Raw genomic sequence first — 17,142 nt, forward strand, 5'->3', positions numbered from 1 at the left:
TAACAACACCTTCCTAATATTGACTTGCACCCCGTTTTGCCCTCAGAACAGCCTCAATGTGTCAGGGCGTGGACTCTACAAGGTGTGGAAAGCGTTCCACAGAGATGCTGGCCCATGTTGACTCCAATGCTTCCCACAGTTGTGTCAAATTGGCTGGATGTCCTTTGGGTGGTGGACCATTCAGGAAACTGTTGAGCGTGAAAAACCCAGCAGCGTTGCAGTTCTTGAAACAAACCAGTGTGCCTGGCACCTACTACCAGACCCCATTCAAAGGCACTTCAATATGTTGTCTTGCCCATTCACCCTCTGAATGACACACATACACAGTCCATGTCTCAACTGTCTCAAGGATTACAAATCCTTCTTTAACCTGTCTCCTCGCCTTCATCTACACTGATTGAAGTGGATCAAGTGACATCAATAAGGGATCATATCTTTCACATGGATTCACCTGGTCAGTCTGTGTTATTTTAAATAGCATGTTAATCTTATTGTTTTGTCCACTCAGTGTATCAACATACAGTGTCTGGATTCATTGCAGTAGGAGTCCCTGTAGGAGAACCCTCTGAAAAAAGTCTCAAAATAGAACCTTTACAGTGGAACCAGAGGTTCTATATGGAACCAAAAAGGGTTCAATATGATCCAAAAATAGTTCTATCTGGAGGGTTCTCCGACAGGGACAAATAGTTATATATGGAACATTTTCAGAGGGTTCTCCTACAGGACAAATGGTTCTATATGGAACTTTTTCTGAGGGTTCTCCTACAGGGACAAATGGTTCTAAATGGAACTTTTTCAGAGGGTTCTCCTACAGGACAAATGGTTCTATATAGAACTTTTTCAGAGGGTTCTCCTACAGGACAAATGGTTCTATATGAAACTTTTTCAGAGGGTTCTCCTACAGGACAAATGGTTCTATATGGAACTTTTTCAGAGGGTTCTCCTACAGGACAAATGGTTCTATATGGAACAAATGGTTCTATATGGAACTTTTTCAGAGGGTACTCCTACAGGGACAAATGGTTCTATATGGAACTTTTTCAGAGGGTTCTCCTACAGGGACAAATGGTTCTATATGGAACTTTTTCAGTGTGTTCTCCAACAGGACAAATGGTTCTATATTGAACTTTTTCAGAGGGTTCTCCTACAGGGACAAATGGTTCTATATGTAACTTTTTCAGAGGGTTCTCCTACAGGACAAATGGTTCTATATGGAACTTTTTCAGTGTGTTCTCCAACAGGACAAATGGTTCTATATTGAACTTTTTCAGAGGGTTCTCCTACAGGACAAATGGTTCTATATGGAACTTTATTTCTGAGAGTGCACTTGCCTTGCCTCAGTCTCTTAGTAGAGGTTGTTGGGTTTATTGTTGGTTGGTTGCTGGCCGGTTGTTTGGTGGTTACTGCCTCAGTCTCTTAGTAGAGGTTGTTGGGTTTATTGTTGGTTGGTTGCTGGCCGGTTGTTTGGTGGTTACTGCCTCAGTCTCTTAGTAGAGGTTGTTGGGTTTATTGGTGGTTGGTTGCTGGCCGGTTGTTTGGTGGTTACTGCCTCAGTCTCTTAGTAGAGGTTGTTGGGTTTATTGTTGGTTGGTTGCTGGCCGGTTGTTTGGTGGTTACTGCCTCAGTCTCTTAGTAGAGGTTGTTGGGTTTATTGGTGGTTGGTTGCTGGCCGGTTGTTTGGTGGTTACTGCCTCAGTCTCTTAGTAGAGGTTGTTGGGTTTATTGTTGGTTGGTTGCTGGCCGGTTGTTTGGTGGTTACTGCCTCAGTCTCTTAGTAGAGGTTGTTGGGTTTATTGTTGGTTGGTTGCTGGCCGGTTGTTTGGTGGTTACTGCCTCAGTCTCTTAGTAGAGGTTGTTGGGTTTATTGTTGGTTGGTTGCTGGCCGGTTGTTTGGTGGTTACTGGTCGTTGGTTTTGTGGCCATCACTTGTCTGTGGTCATCTCATCAGTGGCCATGGGCTCAGCCAGAGAAGGAACCCTGCAGGGTGAATTCATACAGGCCCTGTGTGTGTGTGTGTGTGTGTGTGTGTGTGTGTGTGTGTGTGTGTGTGTGTGTGTGTGTGTGTGTGTGTGTGTGTGTGTGTGTGTGTGTGTGTGTGTGTGTGTGTGTGTGTGTGTGTGTGCGTGCGCGCGCGTGCGTGCGTGCGTGCGTGCGTGTTCACCACAGGGAACAGATTCAGATACTAATGAACTTACAGTATAACACAGTGTATTTTTGATGTGAATCTGGTCTAGTCAGTCAATCCACACCAGATAAGGCCCACTCCTCAGGCTACAGTGGGCATTTCAACATTATGATGTTACAGCGTACGCACCAATTCCCTTTCTCTTAAAGGGCACAGTGGTTTGGAGGAAAAATGAAGTCCCAAAAATAGCTTTTAATCATGGACCATAGTTCAGTCTGTTATGGAGTCATGTTGTTGGGGACTAATAGTCTGTCTTTTAAAGTACATCAACAGTTGTCACTAAGTACTTTCACTAGTTGTGTTTTATTGAGTTATTGATCTTTTTTTAAAAAGCAGAAATGGTGAATTCCCTGAAATAACGTAACACTTTATTACGAGCTGTCAGTGTCTCACTTACATTGACGTCAACAAATACACACAAAGAAATCTGTTTCTGTTCAGCACCATCCTTTCTCTGCAGGTCTCCAGATCAATATACATTCTCTCTCAACTGCTTTGTGTTATATTGATCGGTGGCTATAAATACCAGTGGCCAATCTGGGTAGATCTCATTGGATTCCATTGATATGCAGTGGCATTACACTGTAAAAGCTATTGATGAACAGCTACACGTGGCCTCAGAGCCTCGGAGCGTGACACTGTGTTTAACAACGGCATGAGTTACTATGGCACCAGTAACCCACCTTCCACAGTGTGTGTGTTTGTGTGTGCGTGTGCGTGTGCGTGTGTGTGTGTGTGTGTGTGTGTGTGTGTGTGTCTGTGTGTGTGTGTGTCTGTGTCTGTGTGTGTGTGTGTGTGTGTGTGTGTGTCGTGTGTGTGCGTGCGTGCGTGTGTGTGTGTGTGTGTGTGTGTGTGTGAGACCTTCAGAGCATAGCTGTTAGACCTTTGTGGTTACAGTATTAACATGCTAAATGCTGCTGTCACTGGTTGTTCCACATAGAGGCCTTGTTCACGATCCCCAGTCCACCTGACACATCCCCCATTCTCTCTCTCTCTGCTGGGATGGTAAGGATGAATGGACAGGAGGATGGCCGGGAGGACCAGTGTGAATTGGCATCCCCCTATCCTTCATCCCTCCATCTGTTCATCAGGCAGGATGAGTAGTCTGAGGGCGGAGGGAGAGGGGTGGTGGGTGATGGGAGTGGAGGTAGGTGAGGGGGCAGGATGTGGGTGAGGGGGCAGGATGTGGGTGAGGGGGCAGGATGTGGGTGAGGGGGCAGGATGTGGGTGAGGGGGCAGGAGGTGGGTGAGGGGGCAGGGTGATGGGGGTGGGTGAGGGTGGAGGTGGAGGTGAGTGAGGGGAAAGGGGGAGGTGGGTGAGGAGTTGGAGTTGGAGGGGGGAATCAAGGTCAATCCCTGGCAGAAATCAAGGACAGTCATTCATTGTGTGTGTGTGTGTGTGTGTGTGTGTTAGTGTGTGTTAGTGTGTGTGTGATCTAGGCTCTGTGACCTGATGGGAAGTGAATCTCAGACCTGCCATGTTTCCACTCTCCCTCATAACGCCTCCTGCAATGCATGCTGGGTAATCACATTGTCCTCTCACCTGGTGAGAACAGACCTGCTGCCCATTTGTGTGTGTGTGTGTGCGTGCGTGTGTACAGTATGTGTGAAGAAAGACCTGCTGCCTGTGTGTGTGTGTGTGATGAGAGGTGAGAGACCACTGCAGAATACTCCACCCAATATCTCTCTGTCTTGTTTCTCCTCATGGAGGCTGTTACATCTTTGGTGAACTATTGTACGTTTACATGAAGCCTAACCTAGACTGAGCTTTTAATAGATATATGTAGGCTTTAGCTCAGAGGGATAACATGGTCTAACATGGTTGTGAGGCACACAGAGAAAATAGCCTCCAACACTCTACTCAACAAATTGGATGCAGTCTATCACAATGCCATCCGTTTTGTCACCAAAGCCACCACTGCGACCTGTATGCTCTCGTTGGCTGGCCATCGCTTCATACTCGTTGCCAAACCCCCATTACTGACTAGGTGTGGAGGAACCAATGTCCTGACTGGGTGTGGAGGAACCAATGTACTGACTAGGTGGGGAGGAACCAATGTACTGACTGGGTGGGGGAGGAACCAATGTCCTGACTGGGTGGGGAGGAACTAATGTCCTGACTAGGTGGGGAGGAACCAATGTACTGACTAGGTGGGGAGGAACCAATGTCCTGACTGGGTGGGGAGGAACTAATGTACTGACTAGGTGGGGAGGAACGAATGTCCTGACTGGGTGGGGAGGAACCAATGTACTGACTGGGTGGGGAGGAACCAATGTCCTGACTGGGTGTGGAGGAACCAATGTACTGACTGGGTGGGGAGGAACCAATGTACTGACTAGGTGGGGAGGAACTAATGTACTGACTGGGTGGGAGGAACCAATGTCCTGACTAGGTGGGGAGGAACCAATGTACTGACTAGGTGGGGAGGAACCAATGTACTGACTAGGTGGGGAGGAACTAATGTACTGACTAGGTGGGGAGGAACGAATGTACTGACTAGGTGGGGAGGAACGAATGTCCTGACTGGGTGGGGAGGAACCAATGTACTGACTGGGTGGGGAGGAACCAATGTCCTGACTAGGTGGGGAGGAACCAATGTACTGACTAGGTGGGGAGGAACTAATGTACTGACTAGGTGGGGAGGAACGAATGTCCTGACTGGGTGGGGAGGAACCAATGTACTGACTGGGTGGGGAGGAACCAATGTCCTGACTGGGTGTGGAGGAACCAATGTACTGACTGGGTGGGGAGGAACCAATGTACTGACTAGGTGGGGAGGAACTAATGTACTGACTAGGTGGGGAGGAACCAATGTCCTGACTAGGTGGGGAGGAACCAATGTCCTGACTAGGTGGGGAGGAACCAATGTACTGACTAGGTGGGGAGGAACCAATGTCCTGACTAGGTGGGGAGGAACCAATGTACTGACTAGGTGGGGAGGAACTAATGTACTGACTAGGTGGGGAGGAACGAATGTCCTGACTGGGTGGGGAGGAACCAATGTACTGACTGGGTGGGGAGGAACCAATGTCCTGACTGGGTGTGGAGGAACCAATGTACTGACTGGGTGGGGAGGAACCAATGTACTGACTAGGTGGGGAGGAACGAATGTCCTGACTGGGTGGGGAGGAACCAATGTCCTGACTGGGTGTGGAGGAACCAATGTACTGACTGGGTGGGGAGGAACCAATGTACTGACTGGGTGGGGAGGAACCAATGTACTGACTAGGTGGGGAGGAACCAATGTCCTGACTGGGTGGGGAGGAACCAATGTACTGACTGGGTGGGGAGGAACCAATGTACTGACTAGGTGGGGAGGAACTAATGTACTGACTGGGTGGGGAGGAACCAATGTCCTGACTAGGTGGGGAGGAACCAATGTACTGACTAGGTGGGGAGGAACCAATGTACTGACTAGGTGGGGAGGAACTAATGTACTGACTAGGTGGGGAGGAACCAATGTCCTGACTGGGTGGGGAGGAACCAATGTACTGACTAGGTGGGGAGGAACTAATGTACTGACTAGGTGGGGAGGAACGAATGTCCTGACTTGGTGGGGAGGAACCAATGTACTGACTGGGTGGGGAGGAACCAATGTCCTGACTAGGTGGGGAGGAACCAATGTACTGACTAGGTGGGGAGGAACTAATGTACTGACTAGGTGGGGAGGAACGAATGTCCTGACTGGGTGGGGAGGAACCAATGTACTGACTGGGTGGGGAGGAACCAATGTCCTGACTGGGTGTGGAGGAACCAATGTACTGACTGGGTGGGGAGGAACCAATGTACTGACTAGGTGGGGAGGAACTAATGTACTGACTGGGTGGGGAGGAACCAATGTCCTGACTAGGTGGGGAGGAACCAATGTCCTGACTAGGTGGGGAGGAACCAATGTACTGACTAGGTGGGGAGGAACCATTGTCCTGACTAGGTGGGGAGGAACCAATGTACTGACTAGGTGGGGAGGAACTAATGTACTGACTAGGTGGGGAGGAACGAATGTCCTGACTGGGTGGGGAGGAACCAATGTACTGACTGGGTGGGGAGGAACCAATGTCCTGACTGGGTGTGGAGGAACCAATGTACTGACTGGGTGGGGAGGAACCAATGTACTGACTAGGTGGGGAGGAACGAATGTCCTGACTGGGTGGGGAGGAACCAATGTCCTGACTGGGTGTGGAGGAACCAATGTACTGACTGGGTGGGGAGGAACCAATGTACTGACTAGGTGGGGAGGAACCAATGTCCTGACTGGGTGGGGAGGAACCAATGTACTGACTGGGTGGGGAGGAACCAATGTCCTGACTGGGTGGGGAGGAACCAATGTCCTGACTGGGTGGGGAGGAACCAATGTCCTGACTGGGTGGGGAGGAACCAATGTACTGACTGGGTGGGGAGGAACCAATGTCCTGACTGGGTGGGGAGGAACCAATGTCCTGACTGGGTGGGGAGGAACCAATGTACTGACTGGGTGGGGAGGAACCAATGTCCTGACTGGGTGGGGAGGAACCAATGTCCTGACTGGGTGGGGAGGAACCAATGTCCTGACTGGGTGGGGAGGAACCAATGTCCTGACTGGGTGGGGAGGAACCAATGTACTGACTGGGTGGGGAGGAACCAATGTCCTGACTGGGTGGGGAGGAACCAATGTCCTGACTGGGTGGGGAGGAACTAATGTACTGACTAGGTGGGGAGGAACCAATGTACTGACTAGGTGGGGAGGAACCAATGTCCTGACTGGGTGGGGAGGAACTAATGTACTGACTAGGTGGGGAGGAACGAATGTCCTGACTGGGTGGGGAGGAACCAATGTACTGACTGGGTGGGGAGGAACCAATGTCCTGACTGGGTGTGGAGGAACCAATGTACTGACTGGGTGGGGAGGAACCAATGTACTGACTGGGTGGGGAGGAACCAATGTACTGACTAGGTGGGGAGGAACCAATGTCCTGACTGGGTGGGGAGGAACCAATGTACTGACTGGGTGGGGAGGAACCAATGTCCTGACTGGGTGGGGAGGAACCAATGTCCTGACTGGGTGGGGAGGAACCAATGTCCTGACTGGGTGGGGAGGAACCAATGTCCTGACTGGGTGGGGAGGAACCAATGTCCTGACTGGGTGGGGAGGAACCAATGTCCTGACTGGGTGGGGAGGAACCAATGTCCTGACTGGGTGGGGAGGAACCAATGTCCTGACTGGGTGGGGAGGAACCAATGTACTGACTGGGTGGGGAGGAACCAATGTCCTGACTGGGTGGGGAGGAACCAATGTCCTGACTGGGTGGGGAGGAAATAATGTCCTGACTGGGTGGGGAGGAACCAATGTCCTGACTGGGTGGGGAGGAACCAATGTCCTGACTGGGTGGGGAGGAACCAATGTCCTGACTGGGTGTGGAGGAACCAATGTACTGACTAGGTGGGGAGGAACCAATGTACTGACTGGGTGGGGAGGAACTAATGTCCTGACTGGGTGGGGAGGAACCAATGTCCTGACTGGGTGGGGAGGAACCAATGTCCTGACTGGGTGTGGAGGAACCAATGTACTGACTAGGTGGGGAGGAACCAATGTCCTGACTGGGTGGGGAGGAACCAATGTCCTGACTGGGTGTGGAGGAACCAATGTCCTGACTAGGTGGGGAGGAACCAATGTATTGACTAGGTGGGGAGGAACCAATGTATTGACTAGGTGGGGAGGAACCAATGTATTGACTAGGTGGGGAGGACCTAATGTACTGACTGGGTGGGGAGGAACCAATGTACTGACTGGGTGTGGAGGAACCAATGTCCTGACTGGGTGGGGAGGAACTAATGTACTGACTGGGTGTGGAGGAACCAATGTACTGACTAGGTGGGGAGGAACCAATGTACTGACTAGGTGGGGAGGAACTAATGTACTAACTGGGTGGGGAGGAACCAATGTACTGACTAGGTGTGGAGGAACTAATGTCCTGACTAGGTGGGGAGGACCTAATGTCCTGACTAGGTGGGGAGGAACCAATGTACTGACTAGGTGGGGAGGAACTAATGTACTGACTGGGTGTGGAGGAACCAATGTACTGACTAGGTGGGGAGGAACCAATGTACTGACTAGGTGGGGAGGAACTAATGTCCTAACTGGGTGGGGAGGAACCAATGTACTGACTAGGTGTGGAGGAACTAATGTCCTGACTAGGTGGGGAGGAACTAATGTACTGACTAGGTGGGGAGGAACCAATGTACTGACTGGGTGGGGTGGAACCAATGTACTTACTGGGTGGGGAGGAACCAATGTACTGACTAGGTGGGGAGGAATTAATATACTGACTGGGTGGGGAGGAACCAATGTACTGACTGGGTGGGGAGGAACCAATGTACTGACTGGGAGGGGAGGAACCAATGTACTGACTAGGTGGGGAGGAACCAATGTACTGACTGGGTGGGGAGGAACCAATGTACTGACTGGGTGGGGAGGAACCAATGTACTGACTAGGTGGGGAGGAACCAATGTACTGACTGGGTGGGGAGGAACCAATGTACTGACTGGGTGGGGAGGAACCAATGTACTGACTAGGTGGGGAGGAACTAATGTACTGACTAGGTGGGGAGGAACCAATGTACTGACTGGGTGGGGAGGAACCAATGTACTGACTGGGTGGGGAGGAACCAATGTGCTGACTAGGTGGGGAGGAACCAATGTACTGACTAGGTGGGGAGGAACTAATGTACTGACTGGGTGGGGAGGAACCAATGTACTGACTGGGTGGGGAGGAACCAATGTACTGACTGGGTGGGGAGGAACCAATGTCCTGACTGGGTGGGGAGGAACCAATGTACTGACTAGGTGGGGAGGAACCAATGTACTGACTAGGTGGGGAGGAACCAATGTACTGACTAGGTGGGGAGGAACCAATGTCCTGACTGGGTGGGGAGGAACCAATGTACTGACTAGGTGGGGAGGAACCAATGTACTGACTAGGTGGGGAGGAACTAATGTACTGACTAGGTGGGGAGGAACTAATGTACTGACTGGGTGGGGAGGAACTAATGTACTGACTAGGTGGGGAGGACCCAATGTACTGACTGGGTGGGGAGGAACCAATGTCCTGACTGGGTGGGGAGGAACCAATGTACTGACTAGGTGGGGAGGAACCAATGTACTGACTAGGTGGGGAGGAACTAATGTACTGACTAGGTGGGGAGGAACTAATGTACTGACTGGGTGGGGAGGAACTAATGTACTGACTAGGTGGGGAGGAACTAATGTACTGACTAGGTGGGGAGGACCCAATGTACTGACTGGGTGGGGAGGAACTAATGTACTGTCTAGGTGGGGAGGAACCAATGTACTGACTAGGTGGGGAGGAACCAATGTACTGACTGGGTGGGGAGGAACCAATGTACTGACTGGGTGGGGAGGAACTAATGTACTGACTAGGTGGGGAGGAACCAATGTACTGACTAGGTGGGGAGGAACCAATGTACTGACTAGGTGGGGAGGAACTAATGTACTGACTAGGTGGGGAGGACCCAATGTCCTGACTAGGTGGGGAGGAACCAATGTCCTGACTGGGTGGGGAGGAACCAATGTACTGACTAGGTGGGGAGGAACTAATGTACTGACTGGGTGGGGAGGAACTAATGTACTGACTAGGTGGGGAGGAACCAATGTATTGACTAGGTGGGGAGGACCTAATGTACTGACTGGGTGGGGAGGAACCAATGTACTGACTGGGTGGGGAGGAACCAATGTCCTGACTGGGTGGGGAGGAACTAATGTACTGACTGGGTGTGGAGGAACCAATGTACTGACTAGGTGGGGAGGAACTAATGTACTAACTGGGTGGGGAGGAACCAATGTACTGACTGGGTGGGGAGGAACCAATGTACTGACTGGGTGTGGAGGAACCAATGTACTGACTAGGTGGGGAGGAACCAATGTACTGACTGGGTGGGGAGGAACCAATGTACTGACTAGGTGTGGAGGAACTAATGTCCTGACTAGGTGGGGAGGACCTAATGTCCTGACTAGGTGGGGAGGAACCAATGTACTGACTAGGTGGGGAGGAACTAATGTACTGACTGGGTGTGGAGGAACCAATGTACTGACTAGGTGGGGAGGAACCAATGTACTGACTAGGTGGGGAGGAACTAATGTCCTAACTGGGTGGGGAGGAACCAATGTACTGACTAGGTGTGGAGGAACTAATGTCCTGACTAGGTGGGGAGGAACTAATGTACTGACTAGGTGGGGAGGAACCAATGTACTGACTGGGTGGGGTGGAACCAATGTACTGACTGGGTGGGGAGGAACCAATGTACTGACTAGGTGGGGAGGAACCAATGTACTGACTAGGTGGGGAGGAACTAATATACTGACTGGGTGGGGAGGAACCAATGTACTGACTGGGTGGGGAGGAACCAATGTACTGACTGGGTGGGGAGGAACCAATGTACTGACTGGGTGGGGAGGAACCAATGTACTGACTGGGTGGGGAGGAACCAATGTACTGACTAGGTGGGGAGGAACCAATGTACTGACTGGGTGGGGAGGAACCAATGTACTGACTGGGTGGGGAGGAACCAATGTACTGACTAGGTGGGGAGGAACCAATGTACTGACTGGGTGGGGAGGAACCAATGTACTGACTGGATGGGGAGGAACCAATGTCCTGACTGGGTGGGGAGGAACCAATGTACTGACTAGGTGGGGAGGAACCAATGTACTGACTAGGTGGGGAGGAACCAATGTACTGACTAGGTGGGGAGGAACCAATGTACTGACTAGGTGGGGAGGAACGAATGTCCTGACTATGTGGGGAGGAACCAATGTACTGACTGGGTGGGGAGGAACTAATGTACTGACTGGGTGGGGAGGAACTAATGTACTGACTGGGTGGGGAGGAACTAATGTACTGACTGGGTGGGGAGGAACCAATGTACTGACTAGGTGGGGAGGAACCAATGTACTGACTGGGTGGGGAGGAACCAATGTACTGACTGGGTGGGGAGGAACCAATGTACTGACTTGGTGGGGAGGAACCAATGTACTGACTGGGTGGGGAGGAACCAATGTACTGACTGGGTGGGGAGGAACCAATGTCCTGACTGGGTGGGGAGGAACCAATGTACTGACTAGGTGGGGAGGAACCAATGTACTGACTAGGTGGGGAGGAACCAATGTACTGACTAGGTGGGGAGGAACCAATGTACTGACTAGGTGGGGAGGAACGAATGTCCTGACTATGTGGGGAGGATCCAATGTACTGACTGGGTGGGGAGGAACTAATGTACTGACTGGGTGGGGAGGAACTAATGTACTGACTGGGTGGGGAGGAACTAATGTACTGACTGGGTGGGGAGGAACCAATGTACTGACTGGGTGGGGAGGAACCAATGTACTGACTAGGTGGGGAGGAACCAATGTACTGACTAGGTGGGGAGGAACCAATGTACTGACTAGGTGGGGAGGAACCAATGTACTGACTAGGTGGGGAGGAACGAATGTCCTGACTATGTGGGGAGGAACCAATGTACTGACTGGGTGGGGAGGAACTAATGTACTGACTGGGTGGGGAGGAACTAATGTACTGACTGGGTGGGGAGGAACTAATGTACTGACTGGGTGGGGAGGAACTAATGTACTGACTAGGTGGGGAGGAACTAATGTACTGACTAGGTGGGGAGGACCCAATGTACTGACTGGGTGGGGAGGAACTAATGTACTGTCTAGGTGGGGAGGAACCAATGTACTGACTAGGTGGGGAGGAACCAATGTACTGACTGGGTGGGGAGGAACCAATGTACTGACTGGGTGGGGAGGAACTAATGTACTGACTAGGTGGGGAGGAACCAATGTACTGACTAGGTGGGGAGGAACCAATGTACTGACTAGGTGGGGAGGAACTAATGTACTGACTAGGTGGGGAGGAACCAATGTACTGACTGGGTGGGGAGGACCCAATGTCCTGACTAGGTGGGGAGGAACCAATGTCCTGACTGGGTGGGGAGGAACCAATGTACTGACTGGGTGGGGAGGAACTAATGTACTGACTAGGTGGGGAGGAACCAATGTACTGACTAGGTGGGGAGGACCCAATGTCCTGACTGGGTGGGGAGGAACCAATGTACTGACTAGGTGGGGAGGAACCAATGTACTGACTAGGTGGGGAGGAACCAATGTACTGACTGGGTGGGGAGGAACTAATGTACTGACTGGGTGGGGAGGAACCAATGTACTGACTGGGTGGGGAGGAACCAATGTACTGACTGGGTGGGGAGGAACCAATGTACTGACTAGGTGGGGAGGAACCAATGTACTGACTGGGTGGGGAGGAACCAATGTACTGACTGGGTGGGGAGGAACCAATGTACTGACTAGGTGGGGAGGAACTAATGTACTGACTAGGTGGGGAGGATCCAAAGTACTGACTGGGTGGGGAGGAACCAATGTACTGACTGGGTGGGGAGGAACCAATGTACTGACTAGGTGGGGAGGAACCAATGTACTGACTAGGTGGGGAGGAACTAATGTACTGACTGGGTGGGGAGGAACCAATGTACTGACTGGGTGGGGAGGAACCAATGTACTGACTGGGTGGGGAGGAACCAATGTACTGACTGGGTGGGGAGGAACCAATGTACTGACTGGGTGGGGAGGAACCAATGTACTGACTGGGTGGGGAGGAACCAATGTACTGACTAGGTGGGGAGGAACCAATGTACTGACTAGGTGGGGAGGAACTAATGTACTGACTAGGTGGGGAGGAACCAATGTACTGACTAGGTGGGGAGGAACCAATGTACTGACTAGGTGGGGAGGAACTAATGTACTGACTAGGTGGGGAGGACCCAATATCCTGACTAGGTGGGGAGGAACCAATGTACTGACTAGGTGGGGAGGAACCAATGTACTGACTAGGTGGGGAGGAACTAATGTACTGACTAGGTGGGGAGGAACCAATGTCCTGACTGGGTGGGGAGGAACCAATGTACTGACTGGGTGGGGAGGAACTAATGTACTGACTAGGTGTGGAGGAACCAATGTACTGACTAGGTGGGGAGGAACCAATGTACTGACTGGGTGGGGAGGAACCAATGTCCTGACTGGGTGGGGAGGAACCAATGTCCTGACTGGGTGGGGAGGAACCAATGTACTGACTGGGTGTGGAGGAACCAATGTCCTGACTGGGTGGGGAGGAACCAATGTACTGACTGGGTGTGGAGGAACCAATGTCCTGACTGGGTGGGGAGGAACCAATGTACTGACTAGGTGGGGAGGAACTAATGTACTGACTGGGTGTGGAGGAACCAATGTCCTGACTGGGTGGGGAGGAACCAATGTACTGACTAGGTGGGGAGGAACCAATGTACTGACTAGGTGGGGAGGAACCAATGTACTGACTAGGTGGGGAGGAACCAATGTACTGACTAGGTGGGGAGGAACCAATGTACTGACTGGGTGGGGAGGAACCAATGTACTGACTGGGTGGGGAGGAACCAATGTACTGACTAGGTGGGGAGGAACCAATGTCCTGACTAGGTGGGGAGGAACCAATGTCCTGACTGGGTGGGGAGGAACCAATGTACTGACTGGGTGGGGAGGAACAAATGTACTGACTGGGTGTGGAGGAACCAATGTACTGACTAGGTGGGGAGGAACCAATGTACTGACTGGGTGGGGAGGAACCAATGTCCTGACTGGGTGGGGAGGAACCAATGTCCTGACTGGGTGGGGAGGAACCAATGTACTGACTGGGTGTGGAGGAACCAATGTCCTGACTGGGTGGGGAGGAACCAATGTACTGACTGGGTGTGGAGGAACCAATGTCCTGACTGGGTGGGGAGGAACCAATGTACTGACTAGGTGGGGAGGAACTAATGTACTGACTGGGTGTGGAGGAACCAATGTCCTGACTGGGTGGGGAGGAACCAATGTACTGACTAGGTGGGGAGGAACCAATGTACTGACTAGGTGGGGAGGAACCAATGTACTGACTAGGTGGGGAGGAACCAATGTACTGACTAGGTGGGGAGGAACCAATGTACTGACTGGGTGGGGAGGAACCAATGTACTGACTGGGTGGGGAGGAACCAATGTACTGACTAGGTGGGGAGGAACCAATGTCCTGACTAGGTGGGGAGGAACCAATGTGCAGGTGTTGAGGTGAGTTGTAACTCCCTCAGCAAAATGGTTTCACAAGGAAATATCTGTTTAGTTTGCGTTTGATTGGTTGTTTAATCCCTAACTGTCTAGTGATTTACAGCAGCAGTATTTCAAATGGCCACTACTACGATATCTCAGGTTTGGCTTGGTGTTTTTGTTTTTAGTGCTAGAATCTGCTAGCAAATTTTGGACCCCATCTGTGGTCATCCTTCCCTCCACCCTCCCCATCCCTACCCCTCCACCCCTCCTTCCCTCCACCCTCCCCGTCCCTACCCCTCCACCCCTCCTTCCCTTCACCCTCCCCATCCCTACCCCTCCACTCCTCTTTCCCTTCACCCACCCCATCCCTACCCCTCCACCCCTCCTTCCCTCCACCCTCCCCATCCCTACCCCTCCTTCCCTCCACCCTCCCCATCCCTCTACCTCTCCACCCTCCACCCTCCCCATCCCTACCCCTCCTTCCCTCCACCCTCCCTACCCCTCCACCCACCCCATCCCTCTACCCCTCCACCCCTCCTTCCGTTCACCCTCCCCATCCCTCTACCCCTCCACCCTCCTTCCCTCCACCCTCCCCACCCCTCTACCCCTCCACCCCTCCATCCCTCCACACCTCCATCTATTCATCTCTCCACCCCTCCACCCTCCCCATCCCACTACCCTCTCCACCCCTCCATCCCTTCACCCTCTCCACCCCTCTATCCCTCCTTCCACCCTCCCCATCCCACTACCCTCTCCACCCCTCCACCCCTCCACCCCTCCCTCCCTCCACCCCCTCCACCCCTCCACCTCTCCACCCTCTCCACCCCTCCATCCTCTCCACCCCTCCATCCTCTCCACCCTCTCCACCCCTCCACCCTCTCTACCCCTCCATCACTCCACCCTCTCCATCACTCCACCCTCTCTACCCTCTCCACCCTCTCCACCCCTCTATCCCTCCTTCCACCCTCCCCATCCCACTACCCTCTCCACCACTCCACCCTCTCCACCTCTCCACCTCTCCAACCCTCCATCCTCTCCACCCCTCCATCCCTCCACCCTCTCCATCCCTCCACCCTCTCCACCCCTCCATCCCTCCATCCCTCCACCCCTCCACCCTCTCCACCCCTCCATCCCTCCCCATCCCTCTACCCCTCAATCTCTCTACCCCTCCATCCTTCCACCCTCTCCACCCCTCCACCGCTCCACCCTCTCCACCCCTCCATCCCTCCACCCCTCTACCCCCTCCACCCCTCCACCCTCTCCATCCCTCCATCCCTCCACCCCTCCATCCCTCCACCCTCTCCATCCCTCCACCCTTGCAGTTTCAGTGGAACCAGCACGTCAACAACATGGTTTCACAACAGGTCTGTGGGGAGGCCCGTGTGGCCGTGTGCTGACCATCAGCATTATCCCAAAGCCCCACAGAACAGAGACAGAGCCCCGTAGAGAAAGAGGATTGTGTGGATGCTTCTAGAATGTCTGACCCCATCCAGCCATCAATAGGCAGGCTGTGTGTGAGTGAAAGGGCTGAGGTCATTGATTTGAACTGGGGCACAAAGCCACGCTATGATCACAATCCGGTCAGAGGCCTAGTTCAACAAGGAGACTGTGAGGCTTGGTTTCCTAACAAGAGGTGTTGGTGTAGTCTGTGTGTGTTGGTGTCATTTGTTGCCATGGTTTTTTTGTGTGGATACACATTGAATCAACATACAGTACCTTGAGAGACCCGATCAGTAAAAGCAGCATGTCTCACCTTGTACGTCCAGAGGAAAGTCTATAATATGTTACATCCTTACATCTGCAGGAGTTACTAAGTCAATGGAAGGTGTTTACATCTGCAGGAGTTAGTAAATCAATGGAAGGTGTTTACATCTGCAGGAGTTAGTAAATCAATGGAAGGTGTTTACATCTGCATGAGTTAGTAAATCAATGGAAGGTGTTTACATCTGCAGGAGTTAGTAAATCAATGGAAGGTGTTTACATCTGCAGGAGTTAGTAAGTCAATGGAAGGTGTTTACATCTGCAGGAGTTAGTAAATCAATGGAAGGTGTTTACATCTGCAGGAGTTAGTAAATCAATGGAAGGTGTTTACATCTGCAGGAGTTAGTAAATCAATGGAAGGTGTTTACATCTGCAGGAGTTAAGTTTCTATTGTCTGCAGAACAAATGAGTGTCTGTAAATAATACTTATCTTTATATGCCAGTGATCGCTGTGTGTTTCCCAGTGGATTACTTAAGACATGTTACCCCTTATCTTTATATACCAGTGATCGCTGTGTGTTTCCCAGTGGATTACTTAAGACATGTTACCCCTTATCTTTATATACCAGTGATCGCTGTGTGTTTCCCAGTGGATTACTTAAGACATGTTACCCCTTATCTTTATATACCAGTGATCGCTGTGTGTTTCCCAGTGGATTACTTAAGACATGTTACCCCTTATCTTTATATGCCAGTGATCGCTGTGTGTTTCCCAGTGGATTACTTAAGACATGTTACCCCTTATCTTTATATGCCAGTGATCGCTGTGTGTTTCCCAGTGGATTACTTAAGACATGTTACCCCTTAACTTTATATGCCAGTGATCGCTGTGTGTTTCCCAGTGGATTACTTAAGACATGTTACCCCTTATCTTTATACGCCAGTGATCGCTGTGTGTTTCCCAGTGGATTACTTAAGACATGTTACCCCTTAACTTTATATGCCAGTGATCGCTGTGTGTTTCCCAGTGGATTACTTAAGACATGTTACCCCTTAACTTTATACGCCAGTGATCGCTGTGTGTTTCCCAGTGGATTACTTAAGACATGTTACCCTTAACTTTATACGCCAGTG

General features: G+C 51.6%; 1 protein-coding gene across 16 annotated transcripts in view; it reads left to right on the forward strand.

Moving 5' to 3' along the window:
• The window catches only part of LOC135537257 (neuronal cell adhesion molecule-like), a 134,771-nt gene that overhangs the window by 53,936 nt on the left and 63,693 nt on the right, over positions 1 to 17,142 (forward strand). The gene's annotated exons all lie outside the window — the stretch shown is intronic.

The sequence above is a fragment of the Oncorhynchus masou genome, unplaced genomic scaffold (genome assembly GCF_036934945.1).
Source record: "Oncorhynchus masou masou isolate Uvic2021 unplaced genomic scaffold, UVic_Omas_1.1 unplaced_scaffold_733, whole genome shotgun sequence".
Lineage (NCBI taxonomy): Eukaryota > Metazoa > Chordata > Actinopteri > Salmoniformes > Salmonidae > Oncorhynchus > Oncorhynchus masou.